Source organism: Schistocerca nitens, chromosome 6, assembly GCF_023898315.1.
Source record: "Schistocerca nitens isolate TAMUIC-IGC-003100 chromosome 6, iqSchNite1.1, whole genome shotgun sequence".
Taxonomy (NCBI): Eukaryota; Metazoa; Arthropoda; class Insecta; order Orthoptera; family Acrididae; genus Schistocerca; species Schistocerca nitens.
This window is the reverse complement of record NC_064619.1, coordinates 570,225,806-570,243,409: the sequence shown is the minus strand read 5'-3', so window position 1 is coordinate 570,243,409 and position 17,604 is coordinate 570,225,806. Positions and strand designations below refer to the sequence as shown.

At 48.2% G+C, this 17,604-nt stretch overlaps 1 protein-coding gene across 1 annotated transcript in view; it reads right to left on the bottom strand.

Moving 5' to 3' along the window:
- The window catches only part of LOC126263688 (mitoguardin), a 503,310-nt gene that overhangs the window by 319,280 nt on the left and 166,426 nt on the right, over positions 1 to 17,604 (bottom strand). The gene's annotated exons all lie outside the window — the stretch shown is intronic.

Sequence of the window (17,604 nt, the reverse complement as noted above, 5' to 3'; positions counted from 1 at the left end):
CAACATTACAATGTCACTAATATATTATATCTATCGGTAGTACAGCTGACGTCAAACGAATTCACATTCTGAAAACGAGTTTCGCAATCAATGTATACAGGGTGGTCCATTTAAAGTGACCGGGCCAATTATCTCACGAAATAAGCGTCAAACGAAAAAACTACAAACAACGAAACTTGTCTAGCTTGAAGGGGGAAACCAGATGGCGCTATGCTTGGCCAGCTATATGGCGCTGCCATAGGTTCAATGGCTCTGAGCACTATGGGACTTAACATCTATGGTCATCAGTCCCCTAGAACTTAGAACTACTTAAACCTAAGTAACCTAAGGACAGCACACAACACCCAGCCATCACGAGGCAGAGAAAACCCCTGACCTCGCCGGGAATCGAACCCGGGAACCCGGGCGCGGGAAGCGAGAACGCTACCGCACGACCACGAGATGCGGGCGCTGCCATAGGTCAAACGGATATCAACTGCATTTTTTTAAAACAGGAACCCCCATTTTTATTACATATTCGTGTGGTGCGTAAATAAATATGAATGTTATACTTGGACCACTTTTTTCGCTTTGTGATAGATGGCGCTGTAATGGTCACAAACGTATAAGAACGTGGTATCACGTAAAATTCCGCCAGTGCGGACGGTATCTGCTTCGTGTTACATTACCCGTGCTAAAATGGACCGTTTACCAATTGCGGATAAAGTCGATATCGTGTTGATGTATGGCTATTGTGATCACAATCCCCAACGGGCGTGTGCTATGTAAGCTGCTCGGTATCCTGGACGACATCATTCAAGTGTCCGGACCGTTCGCCTGATAGTTACATTATTTACGGAAACAGGAAGTGTTCAGCCACACGTGAAACGTCAACCACGAACTGCAACAAATGATGATGCCCAAGTAGGTGTTTTAGCTGCTATCGCGGCTAATCCGCACATTAGTAGCAGACAAACTGCGCGACAATCGGGAATCTCAAAAACGTCGGTGTTGAGAATGCTACATCAACATCGATTCCACCCGTACCATATATCTATGCACCATGAATTGCATGGCGACGGCTTTCAACGTGGTGTACAGTTCTGCCACTGGGCACAAGAGAAATTACGGGACGATGACAGATATTTTGCATGCGTTCAATTTAGCGACGAAGCGTCGTTCACCAACAGCGGTAACGTAAACCGGCATAATATGCACTATCGGGCAACGGAAAATCCACGATGGCTGCGACAAATGGAACATCAGCGACCTTGGCGAGTTAATGTATGGTGCGGCATTATGGGAGGAAGGATGGCCTCCACTTTATCGATGGCAATCTAAATGGTGCAATGTATGCTGATTTCCTACGTAATGTTCTACCGATGTTACTACAAGATGTTTCACTGCATGACAGAATGGCGATGTACTTCCAACATGATGGATGTCCGGCACATAGCTCGCGTGCGGTTGAAGCGGTATTGAACAGCATACACTCCTGGAAATGGAAAAAAGAACACATTGACACCGGTGTGTCAGATCCACCATACTTGCTCCGGACACTGCGAGAGGGCTGTACAAGCAATGATCACACGCACGGCACAGCGGACACACCAGGAACCGCTGTGTTGGCCGTCGAATGGCGCTAGCTGCGCAGCATTTGTGCACCGCCGCCGTCAGTGTCAGCCAGTTTGCCGTGGCATACGGAGCTCCATCGCAGTCTTTAACACTGGTAGCATGCCGCGACAGTGTGGACGTGAACCGTATGTGCAGTTGACGGACTTTGAGCGAGGGCGTATAGTGGGCATGCGGGAGGCCGGGTGGACGTACCGCCGAATTGCTCAACACGTGGGGCGTGAGGTCTCCACAGTACATCGATGTTGTCGCCAGTGGTCGGCGGAAGGTGCACGTGCCCGTCGACCTGGGACCGGACCGCAGCGACGCACGGATGCACGCCAAGACCGTAGGATCCTACGCAGTGCCGTAGGGGACCGCACCGCCACTTCCCAGCAAATTAGGGACACTGTTGCTCCTGGGGTATCGGCGAGGACCATTCGCAACCGTCTCCATGAAGCTGGGCTACGGTCCCGCACACCGTTAGGCCGTCTTCCGCTCACGCCCCAACATCGTGCAGGCCGCCTCCAGTGGTGTCGCGACAGGCGTGAATGGAGGGACGAATGGAGACGTGTCGTCTTCAGCGATGAGAGTCGCTTCTGCCTTGGTGCCAATGATGGTCGTATGCGTGTTTGGCGCCGTGCAGGTGAGTGCCACAATCAGGACTGCATACGACCGAGGCACACAGGGCCAACACCCGGCATCATGGTGTGGGGAGCGATCTCCTACACTGGCCGTACACCACTGGTGATCGTCGAGGGGACACTGAATAGTGCACGGTACATCCAAACCGTCATCGAACCCATCGTTCTACCATTCCTAGACCGGCAAGGGAACTTGCTGTTCCAACAGGACAATGCACGTCCGCATGTATCCCGTGCCACCCAACGTGCTCTAGAAGGTGTAAGTCAACTACCCTGGCCAGCAAGATCTCCGGATCTGTCCCCCATTGAGCATGTTTGGGACTGGATGAAGCGTCGTCTCACGCGGTCTGCACGTCCGGCACGAACGCTGGTCCAACTGAGGCGCCAGGTGGAAATGGCATGGCAAACCGTTCCACAGGACTACATCCAGCATCTCTACGATCGTCTCCATGGGAGAATAGCAGCCTGCATTGCTGCGAAAGGTGGATATACACTGTACTAGTGCCGACATTGTGCATGCTCTGTTGCCTGTGTCTATGTGCCTGTGGTTCTGTCAGTGTGATCATGTGATGTATCTGACCCCAGGAATGTGTCAATAAAGTTTCCCCTTCCTGGGACAATGAATTCACGGTGTTCTTATTTCAATTTCCAGGAGTGTATTTCATGACAGGTGGATTGGCCGTCGAAACACCATACCATGGCCCGCACGTTCACCGGATCTGACGTCCCCTGATTTCTTTCTGTGGGGAAAGTTGAAGGATATTTACTATCGTGATCCACCGACAACGCCTGACAACATGCGTCAACGCATTGTCAATGCATGTGCGAACATTACGGAAGGCGAACTACTCGCTGTTGAGAGGAATGTCGTTACACGTATTGCCGAATGCATTGAGGTTGACGGACATTATTACACCGCGCGACCGCTACGGTCCCAGGTTCGAATCCTGCCTCGGGCATGGATGTATGTGATGTCCTTAGGTTGGTTAGGTTTAAGTAATTCTAAGTTCTAGGGGACTGATGACCTCAGAAGTTAAGTCCCATAGTGCTCAGAGCCCTTTGAGCCATTTGGACATCATTATGAGCATTTATTGCATTAATGTGGTATTTACAGGTAATCACGCTGTAACAGCATGCGTTCTCAGAAATGATAAGTTCACATTGGAATAACCGAAATAAAATGTTCAAACGTACTTACGTTCTGTATTTTAATTTAAAAAACCTAACTGTTACCAACTGTTCGTCTAAAATTGTGAGCCATATGTTTGTGACTATTATAGCGCCATCTATTACAAAGCGAAAAAAGTGGTCCAACTGAAACATTCATATTTCTTTACGTACTACACGAAAATGTAATAAAAATGGTGGTTCATATTTTTAAAAAATTCCATGATATCCGTTTGACCTATGGCAGCGCCATCTAGCGGGCCAACCATAGCGCCATCTGGTTTCCCCCTTCAAGCTAGACGAGTTTCGTTGTTTGTAGTTTTTCCGTTTGACGCTTATGTTGCATGATATTTGGCCCGGTCACGATCAATGGACCACCCTGTTTGTAAAAGGTAATGTGCTGACTGACTCACTAATCATTGCACAGTCCAAACCGCTAAGGATACAAACTTGAAATTTGGAGAAGGTGTCGTTTAAGAAAGGATTTTTCGAAATTCTAAGCCGGAGGGAGGGGAAGAATTTTTTTTTGAAAATGTCGCTATTAAGGCAATTTTGAAGCTAGACCTATGAAAATTATATTTGGTTTACCGATCAGAAATAAAGAAATACGTGTTTCAGTATTTTTGGAAATGAAATGTGGGTGAAATCGAGACTGAAACCTTTTTTTGAAAATATATCATTATTAATGAATACTACATTATTTTTAAGGCTACGTCTATGATTGGTATTTGACTTCTCGGTTAGAGATAAAAGAAATGCGTGGTTCAGTGTTTATGGAAATTCAACTCCTAAGTGAGCGTAATAAGGGATGAAAATTTTTAAGAAAATATGTCTTTACAGTGAAAAAATTTTAAAGCTAAGTTTATGAAATTTTGTATTTCATTTCTCGGTTAGGTATAAATAAAAATTTGTTAGGGAATGAAAATCGCTATGGAAATATCTCCAGAAGAAACTTTGGGCTGCAACTACCAGAATCGCTCTTTGGTCGGAAGTGCGTGAAAAGCTTAGAAGCTGTTGCAATTTGTGAACAACGTAAAAATTCGATTAAATAAAAACATAAAAACAAAAACAAAACAAAAAATCTCCGGGCAAGCAATACAGTCTACGCGAGCGAAGCAGCAACCGCTAAGCTAGTATTTAATACAGATGTGGATGGTCAATATTGTCAGTTCCTTCGGACATGCAAAATTAAAAAAAAAAAAAAAAAAAAAAGAAAAAACAGTAGTCCATTCCCACTTGAGTAAAAAGCACAGAACGTTCTTAATCCTGTGGAAAACTGTGACAGAAGTCCTTCTTCGGGATGTTGTTCAACTCGCGCGTCACATTGACTTCAATATCGGTTATGTCGTCAAAGCGTTGACTATTCACGTGAATTTCTGCACTTTGACGTTTTGGAATTGTCCGCGTTTAGCAATTCAGTCAAACTGCGGCAGGCGCCCATGTGTCATCGATTTTGTCCGGGAGTCAAGGTGTGCGGGACAAACTTTGCACACATTTTTCTCTTCTTCAAGACATTCTGGAGAATGTACTGAGCACTTGACTTCGGGATGTTTTTCCACTGCTACTTGTGACGCGACAACGTTGACACACTACGATTGCACGTCCACTATTTAACAATGCCTGCTCACAGTTGATTGTTCGAATCCACACGTGTTGTTTACAGTTGTTCTGGCTGCCACCGTAATTGCTCCGCTGACAGCGCTTAAACTCCAGGAATAATGAAATCTCTGTCTCTTAACTTTTTAGACGGTCAATGTCCACGTGCGAGACAGTACTCTCATTTCGGGTAGGAAAGGTGGTGGGCAACGATCCTCGTCACCAGCGTTTGGGCTGATGTTCTAAGGGTTACTTGAAACCTATCGGCAGTGAATGCGAATAAAGTTTTCCCGTTAGCGGCTGCTTCTACCCGATGGTTTCTCCCAAGTGTTAGCACCATTCGACTCTATTTTTACTTTTACTGTTAACTTCTGGTGCCTCATGTAGGCTACTCTCACACTGCCGTTTCCGACTTAATCTGACGCGACGTCAACGGAAAATAACTTTTCAGTGAGCTTAGCAGAGTCGGACCACAGCAGTCAACATGCATTCTGAGTCGCCTCCCCAAACCGATCTGCAGATATTAGGGAAAAAATCGGTCCACAAGCTTCAGTCTAACGACAAAATCGAATATTCTAAACTAGCCCAAGAAACCTGAAAACGTTCATGTCGTTATGACAGCTAAATCTACAGACATAAACCGCAACCCACCAAACGGTGCAAGGCGGAGGGTACTTGCCACCACTACCAGTCTTTTCCTTTCCTCTTCCACCCGCAAATGGTGAACGGAAAAACGATAGTATATATGCTTCCTTACGAGTCCCAATTTCTCTTATCTTTATGACCCTTACGCGAAATATATGTTTGCAGTAGTAGAATGGTTCTTCAGTCAGCCGCAACTGCCGATTCTCAAAATTTTTGGAAAAATTGGAAATATGTGGTAAGATCTTAAGGGACCAAATTGCTGAGGTCATCGGTCCCTAAACTTACACACTACTTGACCTAACTAAAACTAACTTTCGCTAAGGACAACACACACACCCATGCCCGAGGGAGGATTCGAACCTACGACGGGGGCAGCCGCAAGAACCGTGACAAGACGCCCCAAACAACGCGGCTACCCCGCGCGGTTCTCAAAATTTTCTCAATCGTGTTTCGCAAGAAGAATATCGTCTTCCGTCCAGGGATTCCTGTTTGAGTTCATGGAGCATTTCGTACTGGTAACAAACCTAACAGCGTGCCTCTGAATTATTTGGATGTCTCCCTTTAATTCGACCCAACAGGGATCCGAAACATTCCAGCTGTACTCAAGAACGGGTCGCACTAGTATTTTATACATAGTCTCCCTTATAAATGAGATACACTTTGCTAGAATTATCCCAATAAACCTAAGTCGACCACACGCCTTTTCTGCTACATACCTTACGTTTCGTTCCATTTCAAATCGCTTACGCCCAGATATTTGATCGGCGTGACTTTCATAGTACACACCACAAGTACTGTTATTTATTTAGCGTATGGGTAGCATCACGTCACACAAGGAAACATTTTTTCTTTAACAATACATATACAGATATTTAAAACGTATAAAAGAAACTCAGGATTGTAAGTTGACTAACGGACGGAGTGGCCGAGCGGTTCTAGGCGCTACAGTCTGGAACCACGCGACCGCTACGGTCGCAGGTTCGAATCCTGCCTCGGGCATGGATGTGTGTGATGTCCTTAGGTTAGCTAGGCTTAAGTAGTTCTAAGTTCTACGGGACTAATGACTTCAGCAGTTAAGTCCCATAGTGCTCAGAGCCATTTGAACCATTTTTTTGTAAGTTGACTAACTCTAAAAAGTGCAGAAGGTCACAAGTTTATGTCCAACTGCTGAACATACACAACTGACTCCTCAGTTGCTAACAGGAACTCTTCCGTATCACCAGGAAAGGCTTGATTTGGGCACACACGTATCATGTGCTGAACGGTTTGTCGTTCTGCACCACAGTCGCAGCTGGGCGACGTTGTTAAGGCCCATTTGTACACTGAGCCAGCACATCTTCCACTACATGTCCTTACTGCATTGGCCGGATCTTGCGGTGCTCTTCAAACCCTGGTGGCCTGGTAGAGATGTATGGCATCTTCAGCTTTCTGGGATAACGTTATTCTGCCATATTTCTGTCCATCGGTCTGCTGTTGTTGCTCCGTTGTCCATCACAGATTTTGCACCTTGTAGAGGCGGGTATGGGAGCGAAGTCTGTTTCTACTGAGTACAGGAATGTCCTTGTGTGTAGGAAGCTAAGGATCACCAGCTATTTTTGTAAATTCCCGCTTGAAAGCAGCTTCAGGCCCAAAAATGGGGAGCTGCATGGCTGAGAATATGCAACCAGAAAGTTAGAGTATTTCTGATTGTTCCTGTGATGTTGCGCACAGCCTGGCAGCGGCAAATCAGCGAGTATGGTCATGAGCTGTTGATCCAGACTGCAGCGCACTATTCTGCACAGTATACACAGGTCCAGGAGCAGATGTCCTTAGTGTTGGAGCTGATGATTCTATATCGTGCCACAAAGTTAATGCAAGACGTTGTTTCTTGAATTCACCTTAGCGACAGTGTTAAGCAAGTGCTCTTTGAAGCTGAGCGTCGTGTCAAGAGTGACTCCTAGATAAGGTGAACTTTTGTTCTAACACAGCAGGTTCCTTCCAAAAGAGACATCTACACTGAAACGCCAAAGAAACTGGTATAGTCATACGATTTAAAAATAGAGAACCGACGCTGCAGTCGGCAACGCCTATATAAGACAACAAGCGTCTGGCGCAGTTGTTAGATCGAGTGTACCGTGAATATCAGAAATCCGGTAAAACATAAAACGATCGACATCGCTGCGGCCGCAGAAAGATCCTGCAAGAACGGGACCAATGACGACTGAAGAGAATAGTTCAACGTGACAGAAGTGCAACTCTTCCGCAAATTGCTGCAGATTTCAATGCTGGGCCATCAAGAAGTGTCAGCGTGCGAACCATTCAACGAAACATCATCGATATGGGCTTTTTTTTTACCCTTGATGACTGCACGACACAAAGCTTTACCGCTCGCCTGGATCCGTCAACACCGACATTGGACTGTTGATGACTGGAAACATGTTTCCTGGTCGGAAGAGTCTCATTTCAAATTGTATCGAGCGGATGGACGTGTACGGGTATGGAGACAACCTCATTAATCCATGGACCCTGCATGTCAGCAGGGGACTATTCAAGCTGGTGGAGGCGTGTGCAGTTGGAGTGATATGGGATCCCTGATAAGTCTAGGTACAACTCTGACAGGTGACGCTTACGTAAGCATCCTGTCTGATCACTTGCATCCAATCATGTACATTGTGCATTCCGACGGACTTTGACAAATACAGCAGGACAATGCGACATCCCACACGTCCAAAATTGCTACAGAGTGGCTCTGGGAACACTGTTCTGAGTTTAAACACTTCCGCTTGCCACCAAACTCCCCAGACATAAACATTACTGAGCATATCTGGGATGCCTTGCAATGTGCTGTTCAGAACGGTTCTCGACCCCCTCGCACTCTTACGGATTTATGGACAGCCCCGCAGAATTCATGGTGTCTATTCCCTCGAGCACTGCTTCAGAAATCAGTCCAGTCCATGGCACGTCATGCTGCGGCACTTCTGTGTGCTCGCCGTGGCCCTACACGATATTAGACAGGTGTACCAGTTTCATTGGCTCTTCAGTGTATTTCCTTGCCTGCGAGCTTGTTGTTAAGGTGGAAGCTGATGACTTCTGTTTCGGGAGAACTTGGTTCTAACCTCAAATTACGGAAGTATTTGCCAACGATTTGTAGGTCCTCAGCCAAGACAGACTCAGTAACGCCCAGGTCTTTGTGGGTCAGCAAAAGCGCAGTCGTCAGCATATCCAGAGTTCCTTCATGTTGTCTTAGGGACGTCTGAACGAATACTGTATTCGCACATTACAGAATTGTTTTTGCCGTTCATACAGGGTGGCGCACGAAATGTGTTACTATTTTGTTTTTGAATATAAACTTTATTGTCAATACAATCTGAAAGGAACATATACTACAATGAAGAGCCGTCCATGGAGATTTGTTCTAACTCAGCACATGCTCAATATGTCCACCATTTCGTTTCCTAACTTCCTTCAAACGAACACTGAAGTTAGTGATTACCCTACGGCACATGTCTTCCGTAATTTCACTGCAAGCCTGAAGAATAAGTCCTCTGAGCTCCATTAAATCATGTGGACGTTTCGGGAAAATTTTTTCCTTTAGGTACCCCCAAAGAAAAAAGTCAAATGGATTGAGGTCTGGACTTTTGGGGGGCCAATTTTGTCCGTCATTGAAGCGACCTGGAAACCTGATTGAAATGATCCGCATGTCGAAATGCTCGTGTAAAAACTCCAACACAGTGTTTGCAGTATGTGGCCTTGCTTCATCTTGCATGAACCACTGCGTGTTGAAGGGCAAAGCAGAAGCAAGAAGCTGTGGAATGAAGCTATTGCTAAGCATGCTTAAATAACGCTCGCTGTTCACAGTTTCTTCAAAGAAAAAAGGTCCAATAAGTCCTTGACTGGAAATTGCTGCCCACGCTGTAATCCTCGGAGCATAATGTTGTCGTTCATGAAGCACTTGCAGGTTTTCAGTGGCCCAGAAGCGTACATTTTGTTTGTTAACTACACCGTCTAAATGAAAATGCGCCTCGTCTGAAAATCCAACGTTGTTGAAAGTTTTTTTTTCCCTATCCTCAACGCCCACTGAGCAAACAGTAGTCTCTGCTGCTTGTGTTCTTCAGTCAGCTTCTGTGCACAGTCATCTTGTATGGATACATATGGAGGTCACTTGTAAGAATGCGTTGAACGGAGCGTCTGGGTATTCCCAGTTGCACTGCTGCCTTTCTACACGATTTCCCGGGACTTCTCTGTACAGCAACTCGTACCGCTTCAATATTCTTAGGCCGAGGTCCCTTCGCTTCCAATACTGTTCCTTCTTGTACAAATTTATCGTACAACCTGTGGATGGTCTTCTTCCAAAGGACCCATCGTGTCCAGAATGAGATTTTCACTCTGCAGCGGAGTGTGCGCTGATATGAAACTTCCTGGCAGATTAAAACTGTGTGCCCGACCGAGACTCGAACTCGGGACCTTTGCCTTTCGCGGGCAAGTGCTCTACCAACTGAGCTACCGAAGCACGACTCACGCCAGGTACCCACAGCTTTACTTCTGCCAGTATCTCGTCTCCTACCTTCCAAACTTTACAGAAGTTCTCCTGCGAAACTTGCAGAACTAGCACTCCTGAAAGAAAGGATATAGCGGAGACATGGCTTAGCCACAGCCTGGGGGATGTTTCCAGAATGAGATTTTCACTCTGCAGCGGAGTGTGCGCTGATATGAAACTTCCTGGCAGATTAAAACTGTGTGCCCGACCGAGACTCGAACTCGGGACCTTTGCCTTTCGCGGGCAAGTGCTCTACCAACTGAGCTACCGAAGCACGACTCACGCCCGGTACCCACAGCTTTACTTCTGCCAGTATCTCGTCTCCTACCTTCCAAACTTTACAGAAGTTCTCCTGCGAAACTTGCAGAACTAGCACTCCTGAAAGAAAGGATATAGCGGAGACATGGCTTAGCCACAGCCTGGGGGATGTTTCCAGAATGAGATTTTCACTCTGCAGCGGAGTGTGCGCTGATATGAAACTTCCTGGCAGATTAAAACTGTGTGCCCGACCGAGACTCGAACTCGGGACCTTTGCCTTTCGCGGGCAAGTGCTCTACCAACTGAGCTACCGAAGCACGACTCACGCCCGGTACCCACAGCTTTACTTCTGCCAGTATCTCGTCTCCTACCTTCCAAACTTTACAGAAGTTCTCCTGCGAAACTTGCAGAACGAGATACTGGCAGAAGTAAAGCTGTGGGTACCGGGCGTGAGTCGTGCTTCGGTAGCTCAGTTGGTAGAGCACTTGCCCGCGAAAGGCAAAGGTCCCGAGTTCGAGTCTCGGTCGGGCACACAGTTTTAATCTGCCAGGAAGTTTCATATCAGCGCACACTCCGCTGCAGAGTGAAAATCTCATTCTGGAAACATCCCCCAGGCTGTGGCTAAGCCATGTCTCCGCTATATCCTTTCTTTCAGGAGTGCTAGTTCTGCAAGTTTCGCAGGAGAACTTCTGTAAAGTTTGGAAGGTAGGAGACGAGATACTGGCAGAAGTAAAGCTGTGGGTACCGGGCGTGAGTCGTGCTTCGGTAGCTCAGTTGGTAGAGCACTTGCCCGCGAAAGGCAAAGGTCCCGAGTTCGAGTCTCGGTCGGGCACACAGTTTTAATCTGCCAGGAAGTTTCATATCAGCGCACACTCCGCTGCAGAGTGAAAATCTCATTCTGGAAACATCCCCCAGGCTGTGGCTAAGCCATGTCTCCGCTATATCCTTTCTTTCAGGAGTGCTAGTTCTGCAAGTTTCGCAGGAGAACTTCTGTAAAGTTTGGAAGGTAGGAGACGAGATACTGGCAGAAGTAAAGCTGTGGGTACCGGGCGTGAGTCGTGCTTCGGTAGCTCAGTTGGTAGAGCACTTGCCCGCGAAAGGCAAAGGTCCCGAGTTCGAGTCTCGGTCGGGCACACAGTTTTAATCTGCCAGGAAGTTTCATATCAGCGCACACTCCGCTGCAGAGTGAAAATCTCATTCTGGAAACATCCCCCAGGCTGTGGCTAAGCCATGTCTCCGCTATATCCTTTCTTTCAGGAGTGCTAGTTCTGCAAGTTTCGCAGGAGAACTTCTGTAAAGTTTGGAAGGTAGGAGACGAGATACTGGCAGAAGTAAAGCTGTGGGTACCGGGCGTGAGTCGTGCTTCGGTAGCTCAGTTGGTAGAGCACTTGCCCGCGAAAGGCAAAGGTCCCGAGTTCGAGTCTCGGTCGGGCACACAGTTTTAATCTGCCAGGAAGTTTCATATCAGCGCACACTCCGCTGCAGAGTGAAAATCTCATTCTGGAAACATCCCCCAGGCTGTGGCTAAGCCATGTCTCCGCTATATCCTTTCTTTCAGGAGTGCTAGTTCTGCAAGTTTCGCAGGAGAACTTCTGTAAAGTTTGGAAGGTAGGAGACGAGATACTGGCAGAAGTAAAGCTGTGGGTACCGGGCGTGAGTCGTGCTTCGGTAGCTCAGTTGGTAGAGCACTTGCCCGCGAAAGGCAAAGGTCCCGAGTTCGAGTCTCGGTCGGGCACACAGTTTTAATCTGCCAGGAAGTTTCATATCAGCGCACACTCCGCTGCAGAGTGAAAATCTCATTCTGGAAACATCCCCCAGGCTGTGGCTAAGCCATGTCTCCGCTATATCCTTTCTTTCAGGAGTGCTAGTTCTGCAAGTTTCGCAGGAGAACTTCTGTAAAGTTTGGAAGGTAGGAGACGAGATACTGGCAGAAGTAAAGCTGTGGGTACCGGGCGTGAGTCGTGCTTCGGTAGCTCAGTTGGTAGAGCACTTGCCCGCGAAAGGCAAAGGTCCCGAGTTCGAGTCTCGGTCGGGCACACAGTTTTAATCTGCCAGGAAGTTTCATATCAGCGCACACTCCGCTGCAGAGTGAAAATCTCATTCTGGAAACATCCCCCAGGCTGTGGCTAAGCCATGTCTCCGCTATATCCTTTCTTTCAGGAGTGCTAGTTCTGCAAGTTTCGCAGGAGAACTTCTGTAAAGTTTGGAAGGTAGGAGACGAGATACTGGCAGAAGTAAAGCTGTGGGTACCGGGCGTGAGTCGTGCTTCGGTAGCTCAGTTGGTAGAGCACTTGCCCGCGAAAGGCAAAGGTCCCGAGTTCGAGTCTCGGTCGGGCACACAGTTTTAATCTGCCAGGAAGTTTCATATCAGCGCACACTCCGCTGCAGAGTGAAAATCTCATTCTGGAAACATCTCCCAGGCTGTGGCTAAGCCATGTCTCCGCTATATCCTTTCTTTCAGGGGTGCTAGTTCTGCAAGTTTCGCAGGAGAACTTCTGTAAAGTTTGGAAGGTAGGAGACGAGATACTGGCAGAAGTAAAGCTGTAGGTACCGGGCGTGAGTCGTGCTTCGGTAGCTCAGTTGGTAGAGCACTTGCCCGCGAAAGGCAAAGGTCCCGAGTTCGAGTCTCGGTCGGGCACACAGTTTTAATCTGCCAGGAAGTTTCATATCAGCGCACACTCCGCTGCAGAGTGAAAATCTCATTCTGGAAACATCCCCCAGGCTGTGGCTAAGCCATGTCTCCGCTATATCCTTTCTTTCAGGAGTGCTAGTTCTGCAAGTTTCGCAGGAGAACTTCTGTAAAGTTTGGAAGGTAGGAGACGAGATACTGGCAGAAGTAAAGCTGTGGGTACCGGGCGTGAGTCGTGCTTCGGTAGCTCAGTTGGTAGAGCACTTGCCCGCGAAAGGCAAAGGTCCCGAGTTCGAGTCTCGGTCGGGCACACAGTTTTAATCTGCCAGGAAGTTTCATATCAGCGCACACTCCGCTGCAGAGTGAAAATCTCATTCTGGAAACATCCCCCAGGCTGTGGCTAAGCCATGTCTCCGCTATATCCTTTCTTTCAGGAGTGCTAGTTCTGCAAGTTTCGCAGGAGAACTTCTGTAAAGTTTGGAAGGTAGGAGACGAGATACTGGCAGAAGTAAAGCTGTGGGTACCGGGCGTGAGTCGTGCTTCGGTAGCTCAGTTGGTAGAGCACTTGCCCGCGAAAGGCAAAGGTCCCGAGTTCGAGTCTCGGTCGGGCACACAGTTTTAATCTGCCAGGAAGTTTCATATCAGCGCACACTCCGCTGCAGAGTGAAAATCTCATTCTGGAAACATCCCCCAGGCTGTGGCTAAGCCATGTCTCCGCTATATCCTTTCTTTCAGGAGTGCTAGTTCTGCAAGTTTCGCAGGAGAACTTCTGTAAAGTTTGGAAGGTAGGAGACGAGATACTGGCAGAAGTAAAGCTGTGGGTACCGGGCGTGAGTCGTGCTTCGGTAGCTCAGTTGGTAGAGCACTTGCCCGCGAAAGGCAAAGGTCCCGAGTTCGAGTCTCGGTCGGGCACACAGTTTTAATCTGCCAGGAAGTTTCATATCAGCGCACACTCCGCTGCAGAGTGAAAATCTCATTCTGGAAACATCCCCCAGGCTGTGGCTAAGCCATGTCTCCGCTATATCCTTTCTTTCAGGAGTGCTAGTTCTGCAAGTTTCGCAGGAGAACTTCTGTAAAGTTTGGAAGGTAGGAGACGAGATACTGGCAGAAGTAAAGCTGTGGGTACCGGGCGTGAGTCGTGCTTCGGTAGCTCAGTTGGTAGAGCACTTGCCCGCGAAAGGCAAAGGTCCCGAGTTCGAGCCTCGGTCGGGCACACAGTTTTAATCTGCCAGGAAGTTTCATATCAGCGCACACTCCGCTGCAGAGTGAAAATCTCATTCTGGAAACATCCCCCAGGCTGTGGCTAAGCCATGTCTCCGCTATATCCTTTCTTTCAGGGGTGCTAGTTCTGCAAGTTTCGCAGGAGAACTTCTGTAAAGTTTGGAAGGTAGGAGACGAGATACTGGCAGAAGTAAAGCTGTGGGTACCGGGCGTGAGTCGTGCTTCGGTAGCTCAGTTGGTAGAGCACTTGCCCGCGAAAGGCAAAGGTCCCGAGTTCGAGTCTCGGTCGGGCACACAGTTTTAATCTGCCAGGAAGTTTCATATCAGCGCACACTCCGCTGCAGAGTGAAAATCTCATTCTGGAAACATCCCCCAGGCTGTGGCTAAGCCATGTCTCCGCTATATCCTTTCTTTCAGGAGTGCTAGTTCTGCAAGTTTCGCAGGAGAACTTCTGTAAAGTTTGGAAGGTAGGAGACGAGATACTGGCAGAAGTAAAGCTGTAGGTACCGGGCGTGAGTCGTGCTTCGGTAGCTCAGTTGGTAGAGCACTTGCCCGCGAAAGGCAAAGGTCCCGAGTTCGAGTCTCGGTCGGGCACACAGTTTTAATCTGCCAGGAAGTTTCATATCAGCGCACACTCCGCTGCAGAGTGAAAATCTCATTCTGGAAACATCCCCCAGGCTGTGGCTAAGCCATGTCTCCGCTATATCCTTTCTTTCAGGAGTGCTAGTTCTGCAAGTTTCGCAGGAGAACTTCTGTAAAGTTTGGAAGGTAGGAGACGAGATACTGGCAGAAGTAAAGCTGTGGGTACAGGGCGTGAGTCGTGCTTCGGTAGCTCAGTTGGTAGAGCACTTGCCCGCGAAAGGCAAAGGTCCCGAGTTCGAGTCTCGGTCGGGCACACAGTTTTAATCTGCCAGGAAGTTTCATATCAGCGCACACTCCGCTGCAGAGTGAAAATCTCATTCTGGAAACATCCCCCAGGCTGTGGCTAAGCCATGTCTCCGCTATATCCTTTCTTTCAGGAGTGCTAGTTCTGCAAGTTTCGCAGGAGAACTTCTGTAAAGTTTGGAAGGTAGGAGACGAGATACTGGCAGAAGTAAAGCTGTGGGTACCGGGCGTGAGTCGTGCTTCGGTAGCTCAGTTGGTAGAGCACTTGCCCGCGAAAGGCAAAGGTCCCGAGTTCGAGTCTCGGTCGGGCACACAGTTTTAATCTGCCAGGAAGTTTCATATCAGCGCACACTCCGCTGCAGAGTGAAAATCTCATTCTGGAAACATCCCCCAGGCTGTGGCTAAGCCATGTCTCCGCTATATCCTTTCTTTCAGGAGTGCTAGTTCTGCAAGTTTCGCAGGAGAACTTCTGTAAAGTTTGGAAGGTAGGAGACGAGATACTGGCAGAAGTAAAGCTGTGGGTACCGGGCGTGAGTCGTGCTTCGGTAGCTCAGTTGGTAGAGCACTTGCCCGCGAAAGGCAAAGGTCCCGAGTTCGAGTCTCGGTCGGGCACACAGTTTTAATCTGCCAGGAAGTTTCATATCAGCGCACACTCCGCTGCAGAGTGAAAATCTCATTCTGGAAACATCCCCCAGGCTGTGGCTAAGCCATGTCTCCGCTATATCCTTTCTTTCAGGAGTGCTAGTTCTGCAAGTTTCGCAGGAGAACTTCTGTAAAGTTTGGAAGGTAGGAGACGAGATACTGGCAGAAGTAAAGCTGTGGGTACCGGGCGTGAGTCGTGCTTCGGTAGCTCAGTTGGTAGAGCACTTGCCCGCGAAAGGCAAAGGTCCCGAGTTCGAGCCTCGGTCGGGCACACAGTTTTAATCTGCCAGGAAGTTTCATATCAGCGCACACTCCGCTGCAGAGTGAAAATCTCATTCTGGAAACATCCCCCAGGCTGTGGCTAAGCCATGTCTCCGCTATATCCTTTCTTTCAGGGGTGCTAGTTCTGCAAGTTTCGCAGGAGAACTTCTGTAAAGTTTGGAAGGTAGGAGACGAGATACTGGCAGAAGTAAAGCTGTGGGTACCGGGCGTGAGTCGTGCTTCGGTGGCTCAGTTGGTAGAGCACTTGCCCGCGAAAGGCAAAGGTCCCGAGTTCGAGTCTCGGTCGGGCACACAGTTTTAATCTGCCAGGAAGTTTCATATCAGCGCACACTCCGCTGCAGAGTGAAAATCTCATTCTGGAAACATCCCCCAGGCTGTGGCTAAGCCATGTCTCCGCTATATCCTTTCTTTCAGGAGTGCTAGTTCTGCAAGTTTCGCAGGAGAACTTCTGTAAAGTTTGGAAGGTAGGAGACGAGATACTGGCAGAAGTAAAGCTGTGGGTACCGGGCGTGAGTCGTGCTTCGGTAGCTCAGTTGGTAGAGCACTTGCCCGCGAAAGGCAAAGGTCCCGAGTTCGAGTCTCGGTCGGGCACACAGTTTTAATCTGCCAGGAAGTTTCATATCAGCGCACACTCCGCTGCAGAGTGAAAATCTCATTCTGGAAACATCCCCCAGGCTGTGGCTAAGCCATGTCTCCGCTATATCCTTTCTTTCAGGAGTGCTAGTTCTGCAAGTTTCGCAGGAGAACTTCTGTAAAGTTTGGAAGGTAGGAGACGAGATACTGGCAGAAGTAAAGCTGTGGGTACCGGGCGTGAGTCGTGCTTCGGTAGCTCAGTTGGTAGAGCACTTGCCCGCGAAAGGCAAAGGTCCCGAGTTCGAGTCTCGGTCGGGCACACAGTTTTAATCTGCCAGGAAGTTTCGACCCATCGTGTGTTAAACTTTTGTCGAAAACACCTCTGAGTCACAAGGCTTTTCGTTTCATGAAAAAGTAACACAATTGCCGATCGTTGCTGTGTCGTCAGTCTTCCATTGTCAGCCATTGCTGCTTACTAGTCTCCTAGCGGCAGTATCGTGAATTAAACGTCATTTCGTAACTCATTTGTTTTTCCAAGCTCTGCTGGTACTGCTGTAGAGATCCCAGCGGGATGTCTAATGTGCGTCGTAAATTGTGAAAGAAACAATTGGTAACATTTCGTGCGCCACCCTGTACACATTTATTTTACATTTTTCTACATTCAAAGTCTGTATCACTTTGCAACCTGACCTTCAATAAAAATGGTTCAAATGGCTCTGAGCACTATGGGACTTAACATCTGAGGTCATCAGTCCCCTAGAACTTAGAACTACTTAAACCTAGCTAACCTAAGGACATCACACACATCCATGCCAGAGGCAGGATTCGAAGCTGCGACCGTAGCGGTCGCGCGGTTCCAGACTGAAGCGCCTAGAACCGCTCGGCCATTCCGGCCGGCCAACTTGAGCTGCCAACTCAAATACGTCCTCCCTTCCTTTTGCAGATTTATTTTTCTG